The following is an 18,829-nucleotide window of genomic DNA, read 5'->3' on the forward strand; positions in this document are numbered from 1 at the left end:
ACAGCAAACCTGTCCCACATTAGAGGGTCTCAGACAGCAAGCTGTCAAGCAGCAAAATGGGGATGTCAGTGACTCACTTAGAGTTTACTGGGAGGACAACCTCTTGTACACAGAGGCAAGGGACCCAAAACCTGGAGCAGCCAGGAGATTGGCCATTCCCCTGCAGTACAGAGAGTTCCTCCTAACTCTTGCACATGACATTCCTTTGGCTGGGCATTTGGGCCAGATCAAAACATGGGAAAGGCTTGTCTCCCTGTTTCACTCGCCTAGGATGTCAGAGAACACTAAAGATTTTTGCAAGCCTTGTGTGACCTGCCAAGCCAGTGGCAAGACTGGTGGCACACCAAAGGCTCCCCTTATTCCACTACCTGTGGTTGGGGTCCCCTTTGAAAGGGTAGGGGTTGACATAGTTGACTCCCTTGACACTCCTACTGCTTCAGGCAATAGGTTTATCTTGGTGTTTGTGGACCATGCCAGATGATATCCTGAAGCAATTCCTCCAAGGACCACTACAGCTCCTGCAGTGGCAAAGGCCCTCCTGGGAATCTTTTCCAGGGTGGGTTTCCCTAAAGAGGTTGTATCAGACGGGGGTAGCAACTTCATGTCTGCATACTTGAAAGCAATGTGGAAGGAATGTGGTGCAACCTACAAATTCACCACTCCTTATCATCCACATACTAATGAACTGGTAGAGAGGTTTAATAAAACTCTCAAAGGTATGATAATGGGACTCCCTGAAAAATTCAGGAGAAGATGGGATGTCCTGTTACCTTGCCTCCTTTTTGCTTACAGGGAGGTACCCCAGAAAGGAGTGGGCTTCAGCCCCTTTGAACTCCTCTTTGGACACCCTGTAAGAGGTCCCCTAACACTTGTGAAGGAGGGTTGGGAACAACCTTTAAAAGCTCCCAAACAAGACATAGTGGACTATGAACTTGGCCTAGGATCCAAAATGGCTGAGTACATGAAAAAGGCCAGTAAAAACCTTCAGGCCAGCCAAGAGCTCCAGAAGCAATGGCATGACTAGAAGGCTGTTCTGATTAAGTATCAACCAGGACAGAAGATGTGGGTATTGGAGCCTGTGGCCCCAAGAGCACTCCAGGACAAATGGAGGGGACCCCACCTCATTGTTGAAAAAAAGGGTGAGGTTACCTATCTGGTAGACCTGGGCACTGCCAGGAGTCCCCTTAGGGTGATTCAGGTCAACCGCCTAAAACCCTACTATGACAGGGCTGATCTCACCCTGCTCATGGCAACAGATGAGGGACAGGAAGAAGGGAGTGACCCTATCCCTGATGTCTTTTTCCACCACTGAATCTGATGCTTTAGTGGAGGGAGTAGTTTTGGCAGATTGTCTGACTGCAGAACAGAAAGACAACTGCATAAATCTCCTTGGACAGTTTTCTGACCTCTTTTCAATTGTGCCAGGAACAACTTCCTGGTGTGAACACACAATTGATACTGGAGACAGCTGCCTGTCAAACGAAAATCCATAGGCAGCCTGACCATGTCAGGGACTGCATGAAACAAGAGGTGCAGAAAATGCTTGATCTAGGAGTGGTTGAACCTTCTGAAAGCCCATGGGCGAGTCCTGTGGTGCTTGTACCAAAGCCTCAATCAAAAGATGGAAAAAGGGAGATGAAGTTTTGCGTAGACTACATGAAGGTCTCAATCAGGTAACAAAAACTGATGTTCACCCTATACCCAGGGCAGATGAGGTCATTGACACACTGGCATCTGCCAAGTATCTTAGCACATTTGATTTGACTGCAGGGTATTGGCAGATCAAATTGGCTGAGGACGCTAAACCTAAGACTGCATTTTCAACTATAGGAGGGCACTACCGAGGGGACTACCAATTTACAGTGATGCCCTTTGGTTTGAAAAATGCACATGCCACTTTTCAGAGGTTGGTGAACACAGTCCTGCAAGGTTTGGAGGCTTTTAGTGCAGCATATCTAGATGATATAGCTGTCTTTAGCTCCACCTGGGATGAGCACCTGGTCCACCTTTGGAAAGTTTTGGAGGCCCTGCAAAGTGCAGGCCTCACTATCAAGGCCTCAAAGTGCCAGATAGGGCAGGGAAAGGTGGTTTATCTGGGACATCTGGTAGATGGAAAACAGATTGCGCCACTTCAGGGGGAAATCCAGACAATCATGGATTGGGTTCCCCCTACATCTCAGACCCAGGTGAGAGCCCTCTTAGGCCTCACAGGGTATTACAGGAGATTCATTAAAAACTATGGCTCCATAGCAGCCCCTCTTAATGATCTCACTAGTAAGAACATGCCTAAAAAGGTATTGTGGACAGCTAGCTGTCAGAAAGTTTTTGAGGTGCTCAAACAGGCCATGTGCTCTGCACCTGTCCTAAAAAGCCCATGTTACTCCAAGCAATTCATTGTTCAAACTGATGCATCTGAATTAGGGGTAGGGGCAGTCTTATCACAACTGAATTCTGAGGGCCAGGATCAAGCAGTTGCTTTTATTAGCAGAAGGTTGATCCCTAGAGAAAAGTGTTGGTCTGCCATTGAGAGGGAGGCCTTAGCTGTGGTCTGGGCACTGAAAAAGTTGAGGCCATAACTGTTTGGCACTCACTTTATTGTTCAGACAGACCACAAACCTATACTTTGGCTAAAACAAATGAAAGGTGAAAACCCTAAATTGTTGAGGTGGTACATATCTCTACATGGAATGGACTACACAGTGGAACATAGACCTGGGAGTATCCACTCCAATGCAGATGGACTCTCCAGATATTTCCACTTAGACAATGAAGACTCATCAAGTCATTGCTAGTCTTATTGTCCTTCGTTTGGGGGGGTGGTTGTGTAGGAAAGTACCATCTTGCCTGGCATGTTACCCCATATTTCACTGTATATATGTTGTTTTAGTCTATGTGTCACTGGGAATCTGCAAGGCAGGGCCCCAGTGCTCATAAGTATGTGCCATGTATGTGTTCCCTGTGTGATGCCTAACTGTCTCACTGAGGCTCTGCTAACCAGAACCTCAGTGGTTATGATCTCTCTGCTTTCTAAATTTGTCACTAACAGGCTAGTGACTAAATTTACCAATTCACATTGGAATACTGGTACACCCATATAATTCCCTAGTATATGGTACTGAGGTACCCAGGTTATTGGGGTTCCAGGAGATCCCTATGGGCTGCAGCATTTCTTTTGCCACCCATAGGGAGCTCTGACAATTCTTACACAGGGCTACCAGTGCAGCCTGAGTGAAATAACGTCCACGTTATTTCACAGCCATCTACCACTGCACTTAAGTAACTTATAAGTCACCTATATGTCTAACCTTCACCTGGTGAAGGTTGGGTGCAAAGTTACTTAGTGTGAGGGCACCCTGGCACTAGCCAAGGTGCCCCCACATTGTTCAGGGCAAATTCCCTGGACTTTGTGAGTGCGGGGACACGATTAGACGCATGCACTATACATAGGTCACTACCTATATATACCGTCACAATGGTAACTCCGAACATGGCCATGTAACATGTCTAAGATCATGGAATTGTCACCCCAATACCATTCTGGTATTGGGGGTGACAATTCCATGATACCCCGGGTCTCTAGCACAGTACCCGGGTACTGCCAAACAGCCTTTCCGGGGTCTCCACTGCAACTGCTGCTGATGCCAACCCCTCAGACAGGTTTCTGCCCTCCTGGGGTCCAGGCAGGCAGAACAAAGGATTTCCTCTGAGAGAGGGTGGTACACCCTCTCCCTTTGGAAACTGGTGTGAAGGCTGGGGAGGAGTAGCCTCCCCCTGCCTCTGGAAATGCTTTGATGGGCACAGATGCTGCCCATCTCTGCATAAGCCAGTCTACACAGGTTCAGGGATCCGCCAGCCCTGCTCTGGCGCGAAACTGGACTAAGGAAAGGGGAGTGACCACTCCCCTGACCTGCACCTCCCAGGGGAGGTGCCCAGAGCTCCTCCAGTGTGTCCCAGACCTCTGCCATCTTGGATTTAGAGGTTCTGAGGGCACACTGGACTGCTCTGAGTGGCCAGTGCCAGCAGGTGACGTCAGGGACTCCTTCTGATAGGCTCTTACCTGTCTTGGTAGCCAATCCTCCTTTGTTGGTAGCCAAACCTCCTTTTCTGGCTATTTAGGGTCTCTGCTTTGGGGTATTCTTTAGATAACGAATGCAAGAGCTCACTAGAGTTCCTCTGCATCTCCCTCTTCACCTTCTACCAAAGGATCAAACGCTGACTGCTCAGGACGCCTGCAAAACCGCAACAAAATAGCAAGACGACTACTAGCAACCTTGTATCGCCTCATCCTGTTGGCTTTCTCGACTGTTTCCAGGTGGTGCATGCTCTGGGGGTAGCCTGCCTTCACCCTGCACCAGGAGCTCTGAAGAAATCTCCCGTGGGTTGACGGAATCTTCCCCCTGCTAACGCAGGCACCAAAAGACTGCAACACTGGTCCTCTGGGTCCCCTCTCATCCTGACGAGCATGGTCCCTTGAACTCAGCAGCTCTGCCCAAGTGACTCCCCAGTCCAGTGACTCTTCAGTCCAAGTTTGGTGGAGGTAAGTCCTTCCCTCTCCAAGCTAGACTGCATTGCTGGGTACCACATGATTTGCAGCTGCTCCGGCTCCTGTGCACTCTTCCAGGATTTCCTTCATGCACAGCCAAGCCTGGGTCCCCGACACTCCTTTCTGCACTGCACAACCTTCTGAGTTGTCCTCTGGGGTCGTGGGATTCCCTTTTGTGACTTTGCGTGGACTCCAGTTCACTTTTCTTCCAAGTGCCTGTTCAGGTACTTTTGCATGTGCTGCCTGCTTCTGTGAGGGCTCCCTGAGTTGCTGGGTGCCCCCTCTGTCTCCTGCTCCAGGTGGTGACATCCTGGTCCCTCCTGGGCCACAGCAGCACCCAAAAACCTCTACCATGACCCTTGCAGCTAGCAAGGCTTGTTTGTGGTCTTTCCACGTGGGAACACATCTGCAAGCTTCATCGCAACATTGGACATGTGTCTTCCAAAGGAGAAGTTCCTAGACCTCTTCTTTCTTGCAGAACTCCAAGCTTCTTCCATCCGGTGGCAGGTTCTTTGCACCCTCAGCTGGCATTTCCTGGGCTCCTGCCCACTCTCGACACTGTCGCAACTATTGGACTTGGTCCCCTTGTCTTACAGGTACTCAGGTCTGGAAATCAACTGTTGTTGCATTGCTGGTGTTTGTTCTTCCTACAGAATCCCCCTATCATGACTTCTGTGCTCTCTGGGAGTAGTAGGTGCACTTTACACCTACCTTTCAGGGTCTTGGGGTGGGCTATTTTTCTAACCCTCACTGTTTTCTTACAAGCTCACATAGGTTTGGGGGCCATTTGTGGTTCACATTCCACTTTTAGAGTAGATGGTTTGTGTTGCCCCTATACCTATGTGCTCCTATTGCAATCTATTGTGATTCTACACTGTTTGCATTACTTTTCTTGCTATTACTTACCTAATTTTGGTTTGTGTACATATATCTTGTGTATATAACTTATCCTCATACTGAGGGTACTCACTGAGATACTTTGGCATATTGTCATAAAATAAAGTACCTTTATTTTTAGTAACTCTGTGTATTGTGTTTTCTTATGATATTGCGCATCTGACACCAGTGGTATAGTAGGAGCTTTACATGTCTCCTAGTTCAGCCTAAACTGCTTTGCCATAGCTACCTTCTATCAGCCTAAGCTGCTAGAAACACATATACTACACTAATAAGGGATAACCGGACCTTGCACAAGGTGTAAGTACCTCTGGTACCCACTACAAGCCAGGCCAGCCTCCTACAGATAGTAATCCTGTTAGAGAGCAAGATTCCAGAAACCTGCATAAGATAGTCTCCCCTTACAAGGAGGGGGATGACATTAATAAGTGGTTTGTTTCACTTGAGAGGGCCTATATGGTACAGTTGGTCCCTCAAAGGCAATGGGCAGCTAGCTTGTGGCTATCTTTCACTGGAAAGGGTAGGGATAGGCTCCATACTGTCAGTTAACGTGACGCCAATAACTATAAAGTTTTAAAGGAGGCACTCTTGGATGGATTTGGCTAAACCACGGAACAATACGGGATTAAGTTTAGAGACACCAGAAAAGAGTCCTCTCAGGACTAGACAGATTTTGTTGACTGTTCAGTGAAGGCCTTGGAGAATTGGTTACATGGCAGTAAGGTGACTGACTATGCCTGTATAATCTGATGATGAGAGAGCATATTCTTTAATTGTGTGTCTGATTTGTTGCACCAGTACTTGGTAGACTCAGATTTGACCTCTCCCCAAGAATTGGGCAAGAAGGCAGACAAATGGGTCAGAACAAGAGTGGACAGAAAAGTTCATACAGGAGGTGACAAGGATGGCAAGAAGAAAGATGGTGAGAAATCTCAGGAAAAGCATGGGGATAAGGGTAAAACTAAAGATCCTTCTTCAAATCCTAAACACTCTTCAGGGGGTGGGGATAAATCATCATCTTCTTCTTCTTCACAGTCCACACACATTAAAAAGCCTTGGTGCTATATGTGTAAAAATAATGGCCATAGGCCAGGTGATAAGTCCTGCCCAGGTAAACCCCCTGAGCCTACCACCACTAATACATCAAACTTTAGTGCCCCTAGCAGTAGTGGTAATAGTGGTGGGACTGATGGCAACAGTCAAAATAAGGATGTAGTTGGGGTCACTTATGGGTCCATCATAGAAACTGGAGTAGTCAGTCCCACAACAGTTTCTGTCACACCTGGTGGCATTGGCCTTGCCACACTGGCTGCGTGTCCCCTTACAATGGATAAGTACAGGCAGACAGTTTCAATAAATGGTGTTGAGGCTCAGGCCTACAGGGACACAGGTGCCAGTATCACTTTGGTGACTGAAAACCTAGTGTCTCCTGCACAACACATCATTGGACAACAGTACAAGATTATTGATGTCCATATTCCACTAAGTTCCTTCCCTTAGCTATAATTTCAGTTTAGTTGGGGTGGAGTTACTGGCCCTAAGCAGGTGGTAGTATCACCTAGCTGACCTGTAGACTGTATCTTAGGTAATGTCCTAGAGGCCTCAGGTTGGGCTGAGGTTGAGTTTAATACCCATGCAGCCATGCTGGGTATCCCTGAGGAATTTCTTCCTCTCATTTCAGCTGAAATGAAAAAGCAAAGGAGAGAAAAGGCCTGAAAACTCAGGATCCTTCTCCAACAACAGGTAAAAAGGGCATCAAAGTATTCCCTACCCACCCTACCATTCAGAATACTATTCCTATCTGGGAGAAACCTCTCCTGGGGTGGCGCCTGTACCAAGGGAACCATCAGCTAGCATAGCTAAACTCCATGAGATAGAAGTACCTCTCTGTGGGATAACTAATATTGGTGAGAAAAAGTGCACCATTTTAGTTAACATGGAGCATCCCTCCAACCCTCCCAGAGAAACTTTAGTGCAGCAACCCTGCACTGCCTCACATTGCTTAGGACAGCAGCCTTGCCCTAGTGTGGAGCTCATAGGACAGCATCCCTGCCCCGCGCCAACTCCAGAGAAACAACATCTCTGTTCTCTCTTGCAGCCATATGGACAAATTTTTTGCCCAGCTATGGCTTTACTGAGACAGCATCCTTGTCTGGCATTCTCATCATTTGATATAGGTCCAGTGGACAATTCCGACTGCTCTAAACTTAAACATACTAATAGGAACTCTGAGAATATAACTTCACATTGTTGGCTAGCTAAACAACTTCAAACAGGGTGGTTTACTTTCCCACAGGGAAGTAACCATAAAGTAGATGATAAAGGGAGTAACCAATCTATTGCAGAGCTACTCTCCACTTATGACCATTTAGACAATAAAGACTCAACTTGCCAAGGTTAGCCTTATTGTCCTTCGTTTGGGGGTGGGGGTTGTGTAGGAAGGTAGACTCTTTCTAGCCTTGTTATCCCCACTTTTGGCCTGTTTGTGAGTATATATCAGGATGTTTTTACTGTCTCACTGGGATCCTGATAACCAGGGCCCATTGCTCATAGTGAAAACCCTTTGTTGTCAGTGTGTTTGATATGTGTCAGTGGGATCCTGCTAGCCAGGACCCCAGTGCTCATAAGTTTGTGGCCTATATGTGTTCCCCGTGTGGTGCCTAACTGTATCACTGAGGCTCTGCTAACAAGAACATCAGTGTTTATGCTTTCTCTGCTTTTTAAGATTGTCACTGCAGGCTAGTGACTAATTTTACCAATTCTAATTTGCACACTGGAACACCCTTATTATTCCCTTGTATATGGTACCTAGGTGCCCAGGGTATTGGGGTTCCAGGAGATCGCTGCAGCGTTTCTTTTGCCACCCATAGGGAGCTCAGACAATTCTTACACAGGACTGCCACTGCAGCCTGAGTGAAATAACGTCCAGGTTATTTTACAGCCATTTTCACTGCACATAAGTAACTTACAAGTCACCTATATGTCTAACCCTCACTTGGTGAAGGTTAGGTGCCAAGTTACTTAGTGTGTGGGCACCCTGGCACTAGCCAAGGTGCCCCCACATTGTTCAGGGCAAATTCCCCGGAATTCGTGAGTGCAGGGACACCATTACACATGTGCACTACATTTAGGTCACTACCTATATGTAGCGTCACAATGGTAACTCCGAACATGGCCATGTAACATGTCTAGGATCATGTGATTGTCACCCCAATACCATTCTGGTATTGGGGGAATATTCCATGCATCCCCGGGTCTCTAGCATAGAACCCGGGTACTGCCAAACTTGCTTTCCGGGGTCTGCACTGCAGCTGCTGCCAACCCCTCAGACAGGTTTCTGCCCTCCTGGGGCCTGGGCAGCCTGGTCCCAGGAAGGCAGAACAAAGGATTTCCTCTGAGAGACGGTGTTACACCCTCTCCCTTTGGAAATAGGTGTGAAGGGCTGGGGAGGAGTAGCCTCTCCCAGCCTCTGGAAATGCTTCGATGGGCACAGATGGTGCCCATCTCTGTATAAGCCAGTCTACACTGGTTCAGGGATCCCCCAGCCCTGCTGTGGTGCGAAACTGGACAAAGGTAAGGGGAGTGACCACTCCCCTGACCAGCACCTCCCAGGGGAGATGCCCAGAGCTTCTCCAGTGTGTCCCAGACCTCTGCCATCTTGGATGCAGAGGTGTTGGGGCACAATGGACTGCTCTGAGTGGCCAGTGCCAGCAGGTGATGTCAGAGACCCCCTCTGATAGGTGCTTACCTTTCTCAGTAGCCAATCCTCCTTTTGGGGCTATTTAGGGTCTCTCCTCTGGGCTATTGCTCAGATAACGAATGCAAGAGCTCACAGAGTTCCTCTGCACTTCCCTCTTCGACGTCTGCCAAGGATCGACCGCTGACTGCTACAGGACGCCTGCAAAACCGCAACAAAGTAGCAAGACGACTACCAGCAACATTGTAGTGCCTCATCCTGCCGGCTTTCTCAACTGTTTCCTGGTGGTGCATGCTCTGGGGACTGTCTGCCTTCACCCTGCACTGGAAGCCAAGAAGAAATCTCCAGTGGGTCGATGGAATCTTTCCCCTGCTACTGCAGGCACCAAACTTCTGCTTCACCGGTCCTCTGGGTCCCCTCTCATCTTAACAAGCATGGTCCCTGGAGCACAGGAGCTGGATCCGAGTGACCCCAACAGACCAGTGGTCCATCTGTCCAAATTTGGTGCAGGTAAGTGCTTGCATCCCCACGTCAGACAATAATGCTATGTACTATGTGAACTGCAGCTGCTAGGGCTTCTGTGCACTTTTGCAAGGAATCCTTCATGCACAGCATAACCCAGGTCCCCAGCACTCCGTCCTGCATTGCTCAACTCGCTGAGTTGACCACCGGCTTCATGGGACCCTCATTTGTAGTGTTGAGATGACCGCCATGCTCAGTTTTCTTGAACCTGTGTTCAAGTGCTCCTGCAGGTGCTGCCTCCTTCTGCATGTACTCTCTGTATTGCTGAGTGCGTCCTCTGTCTCCTCTTCCAAGTGGCGACCTCCTAGGCCTTCCGGAGCCCGGACAGCACCCTTTTTCTTCAACTGTGACTTTTGCAGCTAGCAAGACTTGTTTGTGGTATTTCTGTGTGGAAACAACTCTGCATCCTCCAGCACACCGTGGGACATCTTCTGTGCAAAGGAAATGTTCCTGGCATCTTCAGTTGTTGCAGAATCTTCAGCTTCTTCCACCCAGAGGTAGCAATTTTGCACCTTCATCCGGGGTTTAGTGGGCTCCTGCCCCCCCGAACCCTTTCATGACTCTTGGACTTGGTCCCCTTCCTTTACAGGTCCTCAGGTCTAGAAATCCGTCTTCAGTGCTTTGCAGTCTGTTGTGGTCTTTGCAGAATCTCCTATCACAACTTTAGTGTGTTTCTGGGGAAGTAGGGTAACTTTACTCCTACTTTTGAGGGTCTTGGGGTGGGGTATCTTGGACACCCTTAGTATTTTCTTACACTCCCAGCGACCCTCTACACACTACACTAGGCCTGGGGTCCCTAAGTGGTTCGCATTCCACTTTCTTAGTATATGGTTTGTGTTGCCCCTAGGCCTATGTCATCCTATTGTATTCTACAGTGTTTGCACAACTTTTCTAACTGTTTACTCAGCTGATTTTGGTTTGTGTGTATATTTTGTGCAATTTACTTACCTCCTAAGGGAGTATTTCCTCTGAGATATTTCTGACACATTGTCACTAAAATAAAGTACGTTTATTTTTTAGTAGCTCTGAGTATTGTGATTCTTCTGATACAGTGCTACATGACATAAGTGGTATAGTAGGAGCTTTGCATGTCTCCTAGTTCAGCCTAAGCTGCTCTGCTATAGCTACCTCTATCAGCCTAAGCTGTTACAACTCTACTAATCTACTAATAAGGGATACCTAGACCTGGCACAAGGTGTAAGTACCATCAAGTACCCACTATAAGCCAGGCCAGCCTCCTACATTTGTGGTGCAGCGGTGAGATAAGTACTTGTAACTCCTTTACCACTTTGTCATTGGTGCTTTTCATAAGAAAAACATATTCCACATACTTAAAAATATACACAGTTAACCTAAACAGTTTAACTTTCTTTCTATAAACTTCCTAAAAAGATTCTAAAAAGTTGTCAAAAGTTTTGAAAAGTTTGACAAGTTTTTCTCTTTTCTTTAAAAGTTTCTAAAAACGTTTTTCACTCTGTCCTAAACCCTTTCTAAATATGTCTGCAGTAGAACTTACTCCCACATTTGTCCAGGCAACCTATGGTAGTTTAAACTTTAAAGGTTTGAGGGGTCTCTGCATAGAAAGAGGTTTAAGCATTGGTAAGAACCCTACCAAAGATGTTCTCCTTTGCCTTCTCCTAGAAAGTAACCAGAACCTGTCTGGCCCATCCCAGGATCAGGAGGTAGATGAGGGGGGTACCCAGCAGGGAGGGCCCTGAGGGCTCTGGGGAGGGTTCATCCAAAGACCTGCCAGCTAACAGGCCACCTAGTGACACTTGTAGTGGGAGGGGTCAGACACTAGTAGGGCACCTTTCACTCCAAAAGGCAAAGTTACTAGACTCCAGGCAGTTAGAGACAGGTCACATTCTGCCAATTCCCACATTTCCACTGTGTCTCAGAATTCCCAATCCTCCCACCCTGAGGATAACACCATAGAGAGGGAAGTCGGGAAGCTGATGTTGGAAGAGGTCGGACTGAAGATAAGACAGGAGCAGTTGGCCTTAGACAGGGAATCTCTAGATGTAGAGAGGGAAAGGCAGAGGTTGGGATTAGTTCCCTATGGTGGCAGCAGCAGTGTCCTTGATAGTAATCCTGTAAGGGGAACAAGATTCTAGGAACCTGCATAAGATAGTCCCCCCTTACAAGGAGGGGGATGACACCTCCCTCCGAATAAAGGCATCACTCCCTGCACCCAGCAGGCAAGAAAACAGTGAAATCCAGTTAACTGAGCGGCTGCTAACCAATGAACAGGGCATAGCATCCTGATAAATATTCCACCCAATGGACTGAGAGGACAAATCCTCCCGATGTGTCACGTTTGGTGGCTCTGCAACTTCCAGTGGCTGAGGCATTCCATTGTCTGGGGTACTAGACCCCAAGCATCAGAAGCAAGCACCAGTGGAGGGACTTCAGGCCACCCTAGAACCACCCCCCAAAGTGGCCCAGCTGACCTGCAATCCACCCTCAACGTGATTTGCATCAGGCTTCAAAGACTCCTTGACTCACTACCCTTGACTGACCTATCTGCACTGCACCAGGCCTACCTAGTCCCTGCATCAGAAAACTAGCGGTGCTCTAGGGGCCCCTAACCCCTTATGACCTCTACAATCAAAGGGAACCTACTGAAGTTTTGTTTAAGTTTACATGTGCAGTGTGTTTCTAAGTGGTCCCCTTCTCTGTGCTGCGCCAGCTCCAAGACTTTCAACCACTGCTACCACTTGAACCAGAAACCAACCAAACTTCTCCAGCTCCCCCACAGGACATCTGGATTACGTCGACCTAAAAACAGAAGGTGACACTTGTGAGAGAATTGCCTGATTTTGTATGCATTTTATAAGGATTTACGATTTATAAGCATTATAAGTATTTCTCCCATTGATTCCTATGGTGGGCAATTATGCACAAAAAAAATTATTTTTGCTCCAATTTGTAAAAAAAATCATAACTTAAAAGCTACTTACCTGATTTTGATGATCTTTGGTCTTTAACATTTTATACAAAATCTGAAGTGTTTTGAGATATTATTTTGTGTGTCCACATTTATTGATAGTGTGAGTAAAACAAATGCCTAACATATCTCAAAGATAAGCCTAACTGCTCACCCACCCTACCACAAAAATAGACAATTAGGTGGTCTGCTTTTTACTTCTGGATACCAACATGCTGTTGCCTAGACTCTCTGCACAGTGCACATCTTTTTTGTACACTGTATAGAGAGCCAGACTCCTGCATTTGGTTGTACAGCAGTGGGTACAACACTTTGCATTTGTTGATACCACTTTGTCACTCAGCGGCATATTTATACTTGGTTTGACCTGTTTTAGAGTCCGTTATTTTGACACTAAAATGGTGCAAACTTAATTCCATATTCAATTTGGACGCTAAACCCATCTAGCATCACAATGTTGGAGTCTGTGTCATGTTCGTGAACCCACCTTGCATCAATGAGATGCAAGGTGGCATTCCCATCCAAAAAATGACGCTAAGCCCTTTGCGTCATATTTATCCCCCCCATTAAAAAATAACGCACAGGTGAGAGGCGGACCCAAATAATGACGCTGAACCTGCTTAACGTCATTATTTAACGCCAGGGTCAAACCAGGGGTTAGGGTACCTGTGGGACCATTTCCATGGCCAAAAACCATGGAATGGGCCCACAGATCCCCACCCTAAGTCCAAGGAACACCCCCACCCACACCAGAGGGATGCCATGGGTTGGGGGACCCTATCCTGGGTAAATATTGGTAAGTATTTTTTTTTTCCTCTGCCATTGGAGGCCCCTTACATGGGGCCTCTGCATGGCACTGGGTATTATGGCCTTGACCAGGGGCTACTGGTCCCCTGGGCTGGCCATTGGGGTGGTGGGCATGACTCCTGTTTTTACTAAGACAAAAGTAATTTTTGGGTGGTAGTGCGTCAGAAAATGACGCTAGGCTGGTTAGCGCATATTTATTCCCGTTAACCAGCTTAATGTCATTTCTGACTCACTAACGCCTTTTCCCCTCTTTACATTTCGCCCCGGCTAGTGTCTTTTCTTTAGACGTTAGCCTGTTCATTGCGCCACTGTGCACCATTCCATAAATATGGCACCTGGCTGGCGGTATGGAATGGTGCTAACAGGTACTATGGATTTTGCTGCAAAACTGCGTTAGCTCAGTTTTGCAGCAACATCCATAAATATGGGCCTAAGTGAGCACAAAAATAACTCTAAAATTAGTTGGAGTAGATTTTTTTACAATTGGACTATTTTTTAAAATGTTTAATTTAATTGCTATTACTCTGGTTAGATCCCTAAAACAAGTGATTAGAATTTAAAAAGCGTTACTAAAGTTAGGACTTCGAAAAAGGTTCCAAACGTTTGCAAAAGTTTTTGAAAGTTTTCAGAAGTTTTTAAAAAAGATAAAAAGGCCCCAGCTTTAGTAAACAAAATGTCTGATGTGGAGAACTAGGCTCAAGAGCTCAACCTAGCCCCTTGGATGGGATTTAGTTACCCCAAACTAAGGGCTCCCTGCAAAGGCTACAAAATTCACACTGTTGCTCATGCTACCACAGAAGAGTTTAGGCAGCTTGTAGCAGAATATGAGACTGCTAACCAGGTAGAAGAGGGGAATCCTTCACAACAGAGAATCAAGAAAACTCTGATAAAGCTGTAACTGAAGTAGGATACCTCTCAAAGGAGGATGTGTCTCTAGCAAGGATAACCAGAGACTAGCTTTAGAAACCCAGCTTCTGGAACAAGAAATAAAAAAAAAAAGTGTTGGGTTTAGTATCCATCTCTGGTGGCAGCATACAAGTAAATTGGAAGAAAGAGAAATCTTTTAACCTAAAACTCCCCAAAGGAGTTGTCCCCTCTTATACAGATTGTAGTGTGCAACTGTGAATCTCTGTGAAGCCAGCCCTAGTGTTGCCCTAGTGTTGCAGTACTTATTGTTATGGTACTCACTTTGTTTTTTTTGGTAATGCAGTGTTAGTAATTGTGGCAACAGTTCTTATTCTTAAGAAAAGTGCTGGAGCATCCCGGTGTTCTTCTACCACTCCTGTGCCCATATCAGAAAGAGAGATTCAGTTTCAAGGAGGTTGAGTGCATTAACTCTACAATCACTCTGTCAACAACGACCTGCCCCCCAAAGATACAGGGTACCTGGCTGGACCGGCAAGACGTGGCAGTGTTTTGTCTCTTTCTCTTCCACTCCCCCTTTCCTTTTGGGACACCTGCCGGGGTCTCTGTGTCCACCAGGAAGTGCCTAGAGGTATTCCAGGAGGTCAGGGGCATACCATCGCCCCTGCAGACATCCTGCTTTTCAGGTGAGTGGCCCCGTCTCAACACCAACTGCCTTTCCACCTGCTCCAACTGTAATTGCCAAAACATGTGCTCTTCACAATGTGATCTGTATTGAATATGTGCCACAATTAGGAGGCTAATTGCTCATTTCCTTAACAAGCAAGCAACTGTCAAAAGGCACATGTGCACATTATTTAGGGATGTTTGTGAGTCTGCAGCCTTGCTTGGCTTTCTACCTATTGCTCTGCTCACCTGTTTCCAGTAAAGTCAAATTCCTTGTCCTCCAGCCTACCTCCAGTCGAGTTCCAGTGCACGTCAAGTTCCTTGTTCTCCAGCCTGCTTCCAGTCGAGTTCTGGCGATCCTCGCCCTCTGGTCTGCTTCCACTTGTTGAGAAGAGATAAGAAAGGTGAAAATCCCCAGTTTGGGTTCTTCTGAAATTTTCAAGCAAGTAACTTAATTTCAAGGCAAAGGAAGATTAATCGCTTAAATGAAACAAATCAGACAGAGCTCTGTCTTTCAAATATTTTATAACAATAAGAACTAGCATGATTTATTGAAGCAGAAGCTGGTATTTTCTCTTTTTCTCTTCCCAAAACCCCCTTACCCTTGAGAACTTGTGAGAGGGCAATGTATGGCAGTCATAATGGTCCTCACCGCGATTAGGGAATTGTCATCGCCCCATCAGAACTGCTGGAGTTCAGGTGGGAGGCTTGCACAGAACAGAAAGCCAAGCCACAACATTAAAGTTCCCTTTGTGTGAAGTGATCATGGATCATGAGTCTGTAACTGATTGAGATCACTACCCCTACAGAGCAGTTGGCAGTTCCAGTACAAAATTTACAGAAACTAGTCTTGAAATTATAAACTGAGAATAAAGAGCTCAGGGAGACCCTTACACATTCCATCTCCTTCACACCATGGAGGGATCCTTCAGGTCCAAGGCCCATTATTGATACCCCAAAATTTGGTACTCAACCCTCTATTTCCACTCCTGCTAATCCCTCTGACCACAATCAACATGTAACAGTGACCACTCCGACATCTGTGCTGTGGGCCAACCTGAAAAATTCATTGGGGATAGTTCTCACTGTGCTGCTTTCATGAGCCAATGCCAATTGCATTTTGTTAGACCTGGCAGACTTAGGGTGGTCATCCCCCAACGTTTTACCTACTTCCCTCCACATTTCCAACACTGTTTTTGCTGGTTTTAGGACTCTGCACACTTGGTTTTAGGACTCTGCACACTTTACCACTGCTAACCAGTGCTAAAGTGCATTTGCTCTCTTCCTTAAACACGGTAACATTGGTTCATTCCCAATTTGCATATTTGATTTACTTGTGAGCCCCAAGTAAAATGCACTACATGTGCCCAGGGCCTGTAAATTGAATGCTACCAGTGTGCCTGCAGCACTGGTTGTGCCAACCACATAAGTAGCCCCTTAACCATGTCTCAGGCCTGCCATTGCAAGGCCTGTGTGTGCAATTTCACTGCCACCTCGACTTGGCATTTAAAAGTACTCACCAAGCCCTAAACCCCCCTTTTTCCACATATAAGTCAACCCTAAGGTAGGCCCAGCTAAAACATAGGGCAGGGTGCTATGCAGGTAAATGGCAGGGCATGTACATGTATGTTTTATTTGTCCTGGCAGTGCAAAACTCCTAAATTTATTTTCCACTACTGTGAGGCCTGCTCCTTTCATAGGATAGCATTAGGACTACATTCATATACTTTTTGATTGGTAGATTCTGGTCAGAAAGGGTTAACCAGGTCATATTTAGCATGGCCTGAATGGCAATAGGCAATCCTACTTATTGGTGAGGTTGGATTTTATATTACTATTTTAGAAATGCCCCTTTTAGAAAGTGAGCATTTCTCTGCACTTAAAACTCTTCTGTGCCTTACACCCTGTCTCCAATCAAGGTCTGGGCTCAGCTGGTTGACAGCTTCTTTGTTCATTTTACCAAGACAACCACAAACTCAGGACACTCAGTCACACCTGCACTCATCTGCATACTTAATGGGTCTTTCTGGGCTGGAAGGGTGGTGGGCCTGACACCTACATTTCATAGGCTAGTGGCCTGCCCTCACACAATGGACTGCCAAACCCCCTACTGGGACCCTGGAAGACAGACCTGTACTGAAAGGGAAACTTCTGCATTTCAAAACCACTCTTTGAAGTCTCCTACACTTCAAAGGCATTTTGGGGTATATAAACTGGGTCCCCGATCCCACCAACTCAAACACTTCTGGACCTGAACCTGCAACCGGTCAAAAAGAACTGCCTTACTGCATAAAGGACTCATCTGGACTGGTTTGCTGAGAAGGACTGCTACCCTGCTGTTGCCCTGCTGCCCTTCTGCCCTCTGACTTTGCTGAGAAGTGCTCTCCAAGGGCTTGGATTGAGTTTGCCTCCTGTTTTCTGAAGAGTCAGGGCCAAAAGGACTTAAGGCCTCTGACTGGCCGGCGGTAACTACCGCCAAATTATGACCATGGCGGAATGATCTCTGAAAGACAGCCAATGTACCACACTGACCGCCATGGTGGAAACAACGGCCACCATGGGGGTAGCCGCCTACAGCCAGGCGGAAGTCAATGTTACACCCACCATATCATGACCCAGGAAACTGCCACCTTTTCCTGGGTGGTCCTAACAACATCAAAAGCCTGGCGGAAACTGAGCTCAGAAGGGAAAGGACTCACCGTTGGAGACACAGGGAACCACCACGCCACCATGGAGCCTGAACTGCATGTCTTCCCCATGATCTTTTACGTTCTGCTCCACCATGAACACCAACGCCAGCGAAGACGACGATGATGAATACAGCCGCCTAGCATAGGAAGGGGGTAGGAAAAAGAGAGTGACACACACATGTACAACACACCCCCCACAACATCATACACACAATCAGCTGCATTACAAAAACAATTTTACCCCCTAACTCAGATGAATAATGCAAGGACAAAACAATTTTGCAAAAGTGAATGTAATGAGATCAACACAGCATGAAAAATAAGTTAGGCAAGATAACAGATATATACATATGTACAGAAAAAGGGACACAGCCCAGTCCACTATTTGCGTAGTCCACATGGCCAAAGGCAAAAGTCCAAGGCCACACATGTCACCTGCTTCAACACAGAGGGAACACTGCAGGGGCATCAGTTGGTAAATAGGCAGGCACCTCTGGGGGAACGGGGGACGAGAGGCTCCTCAGCTGGGAGATGTTACAAGACCACTGGTTCTGGAGGGCACAACATGCCCTGTGCTTGGTCCTGTGGAGTTCAACGTCACAGTCTCCCATGTGGGTGTTAGTGGTGCCTCACCCAAGGGCTCTGGAGGGGGCAACATGCCCTGTGCTCTTGGTACTGGGGAGTGATGGGCCACAGTCTCTCGAGTGGGTGTCTTGCCCACTGGTTCTGGAGGGGGCATCGTGCCCTGTGCTTGATCCTGGGGAGTGTTCGGCATGTGGGTGTCTTGCCCACTGTTTCTGGAAGGGACAACATGCCCTGTGCTCTGGATCCTGGGGAGTGCAAGGTCACAGCCTCTCAGGTAGGTGTCCTACCCACTGGCTTCGCAAGGGGCAGGCCGCACAGCAGCCCATGGAGGCAGGATTACATACCGTCCGCCATTGGTGATGGCTGCTCAGTGGTGGTGCTGCTGCTGGTGGGGGGATGCTCCTGCCCATCCCATGCAACCTCGGACAGCTGCTCAGTGGTGCTGCTGCTGCTGGAGGGAAAGCTCCTACCCATCCCCTGCATCTTCAGACGGCTGCTCAGTGGTGGTGCTGCTGCTGGGGGGTCTCCTGCCCATCTCCTGCATGTGACGCCACACTTAACCATGGCGTCTCTGTGTACAACCGCAGTTGGACCGCAACTCCGATTATTGG

Source organism: Pleurodeles waltl, chromosome 7, assembly GCF_031143425.1.
Source record: "Pleurodeles waltl isolate 20211129_DDA chromosome 7, aPleWal1.hap1.20221129, whole genome shotgun sequence".
NCBI lineage: Eukaryota > Metazoa > Chordata > Amphibia > Caudata > Salamandridae > Pleurodeles > Pleurodeles waltl.